This window comes from Octopus bimaculoides, chromosome 13, assembly GCF_001194135.2.
Source record: "Octopus bimaculoides isolate UCB-OBI-ISO-001 chromosome 13, ASM119413v2, whole genome shotgun sequence".
Lineage (NCBI taxonomy): Eukaryota > Metazoa > Mollusca > Cephalopoda > Octopoda > Octopodidae > Octopus > Octopus bimaculoides.
In genome coordinates, this window is record NC_068993.1 from 52696523 (window position 1) to 52700059 (window position 3537).

General features: G+C 36.8%; 1 protein-coding gene across 5 annotated transcripts in view; it reads right to left on the minus strand.

Moving 5' to 3' along the window:
• Positions 1–3537, minus strand: part of LOC106877725 (inverted formin-2) — a 177980-nt gene that overhangs the window by 51276 nt on the left and 123167 nt on the right. The gene's annotated exons all lie outside the window — the stretch shown is intronic.

Below are 3537 nucleotides of genomic sequence, written 5' to 3' on the forward strand. Positions count from 1 at the left end.
AATATATTAAACTGTGTTTCTTTTCTAATTCACCAAAATGATAGCAAGGGCTTGTCTTTCATCTGTTTCATTTATTGTTTCAGTCACTGGACTGTGGTCATGCTGGGGCATCATCTACAAGGGTTTTTAGTCGAACGAATCAATCAGAATACTGGAGTCTGGTGCTTATTCTATCGATATTTTATGCCAGACCGCCAAGTTACGAGGATGTAAATAAATGCCGTTGTCAAATGGGGACAAACATTAATACAAAGGCCCGTGTGTATGTGTGTGTTCGTGTGTGTGTGTGTGTGTATGTGTGTGTTTCAGTTTCCAAATCTACTCAGAAGGCTTTGGTCGACACAATCCCAGGGTACTACGCAGTGGGATTGAACCCGGAACTATGTGGTTGAAAGACTAACTTCTTACCACACAACCACATAGTGAATGTCTAAATTGTATGACGAAACACCTCGATTGTCTCATTTGATTATTGGGAATCATTTACAGCTGTTATGAATGGAACAATGTTTAGTGAACTAAATCTATAAATCGTTTGTGGACGAAATTTAGACAGCTTTTTTAACCGATAAAAAAACAAAAAAACTTATATTCGATTATAGGAAGTTCTTATTTCCTAATATGTAATGACGTAAAACTTTTGAATGAGAATTTTAAAGTTTTTAAAATTATTATATATATATAATTATCTCATTTGTAATTACCATTTAATTGTATCAACTGTCAGTATTTTTTACCTCATAACATTTATTACGGTCAGTAATTTGTTATGACCAAAATTGTACAATTTTACTCCAGACGATTCACTCTCTGTACAGTAACTCAACGATCTTCTAGCCCAGCGGTCTGCAACATCATTTGCACCACGGATCGGTTCCATGTAACACAATTTTCCCAGAGACTGGGGAACTGGCGTTCCGTCGGTTATGACGACAAGGGTTCTACTTAATCCGATCGACAGAACAACCTGCTCGTGAAATTACTGAGCAGTCCACAGATATGCATACTCTTAATATAGTTTTCAGGAAGATTCACCGTGACACAGAATGTGGCAAGGATGGCCCTTTGCATTACAGGTACTACACATTTTCGCCAGCTGGGTGGACTGGAGAAACGTGAAATAAAGTGTGTTGCTCAAGACACAACGCACCGCCCGGAATGGAACTCGCAACTCTAAGATCGTGAGCCAAATATCTTAAACCACTAAGCTACGCGCCTTCAAGGACCGGCGAACACGTGCATAACAAAACACAATGAAGTATATAATATATAACTACATGTGTGTGCGCGTGCGCGCGAGTGTATGTGTGTGTGTGTGTGTGTGTGTGTGTGTGTGTGTGTGTTGTGTGCGCGCGCGTACAATGCGGAACACGCAGCAGACTGTGAAAGTCAATAAAATAAATATAAAATTAATTTTTTTTTTGTGTGTGTGTGCTGGGGAACTTCTAATCAATGTGTAGCGAGCCAACCAGCATTCTTCCACAAAATTAATGGTTTACTTTTCTCGTCTGCTTTACTCTCAACTGGAACGAGACACAATGACAGGCCACTGTTATTGTCATGCTGGTAGTCCTTTGGCCTTGAAAAGTCAGGTATTTATTTCAGAGGCACAATATCTTCAGTTCAATATTTTCATTACTATAAAATGAAATATATTAACACTACCAAGATATAGGTATATATGTTCACACTCACAATCACACACACACACACACACACACACAAACAAACATACGCACACACATACACATACATACATATATGCGTGCATGCATGCTTACATACAAGCAGACATGTATGTATGCATGCATGCATGTATACATACATACATACATACATACATACATAAATACAGACACACACACATACATACATACATACATACATACATACATACATACATACATACATAGTCACGCGCACGTGTATGCGTCTATGAGTAACATACTTTGAAGTTAATGAAGGTAATCCGAAAGTTAAAATTCATCTCACAAAATATTAAGTAACACAGAAAAACAGAAAGTCTAAAATCGTTATTTGGATTCTGAACATACTACTGCAAAATATTAGGGCACCCCTGTTATATATTGAGATCTTCTTACATCTCAAGGGTTTTAGAATAATAGAATTATTTAACGAACAGTAAACATAATGAAAAGTTGTTTTAAAGTTAAAAGGAAATTTCATTAGATTAGAATAACGAAGATAGATCGGGAGCAATCGACTTGCACTGATAACTAGAGATATCACAACGTTCGCTGTTACATAAATCGTCAACAAAACGAAGAAAGAAGCATCTATACCTGTCTTACGAAATATTTTGTTTACTTACTCTGCTGTAGAAGATCTTCAGGGTAACACGTCAACCCAAGTACAATTTGTAATTAATTATAAGATTTAAATGAGTCTTACTTCCGGTTGAAGCTTGAGTATTGAATCTAATTCAATTAGCATCACGCTCGACTGCCTGTTTAAATAACTATGGCTACTAATAGTTGTGTGTATATTTACGAGTGTTAAATGAAGGTAGTTGGCAGGTATTTTATTGAAACTTACGATACATTATACAAAATGCCAGAATACATATCACTGAAGAAAACTATTTCGATTTCGTTTCTGTAATTCGTAGCTTCCGTGCTTTGACAGACAAATATTCTATAGAGAACGAAGACGATTGTTAGTACAAAGGTGACCCACTGATATTATGATATATACTTTAAACACGTTCTAAAACGACGAATACCACAAGGTTGTACAAGAAGATGTTTAATGTTTACACATCTACAGACAGTGGAAACAGGTATGCAAACAGAAATTTTCTTCATTGACATAAAGGGATAAATAACAGAGATGTTGTACACTGATTAGCTGAAACCAGTACGGGTCAGATATTTATTTCGTCGATCCAGAGACGGGTTGAAAGTTTTAAAATCGTCTTTGTTGGGATTTGAATTTGCAACATTGATTGATTGAACTAAATGATGACTTCGAATTTTGACACAAGGCCAGCAATTTTAAAGGGACAGGGAAGTCGATTACATCGACCCCAGTGCTTGACTGGTACTCATTTTATCGACCTCATTGCTTAACTAGTACTCATTTTATCGATCCCGAAAAGAGGAGAAGGCAAAGTTGTGCTCGGCAGCATTCGAACTCAGAATGTAAAGATCCAGATAAAAACGCATTGAGTCCGACACAGTAACGATTTTGTCAATTCACCGCCTTGATGGAACTAAATAATGGTTTCAAATTTTTGCACAAAGCCAGCAAATCTTTTTTTTTTTTTTGTGAGGTGGTACTTATTTTATCGACCCCCAAAAAGGTAAAGTCGACCCCGGTGGCATTTGAACTAAGAACGTAAGCATTTTTCCCCAGGTGTGATAATGATTCTGCCAGCTCGCCACCTTAATGGAACTAATAATGTAAATAATGATAAGCATACAATCCAGAAGACTACCATTTTTGTACACTCATGCCTTCTCTGAAATTGGAAACAACAAATTTAGGGTGAAATCTTTCGTATGTGAGCTTAATGTT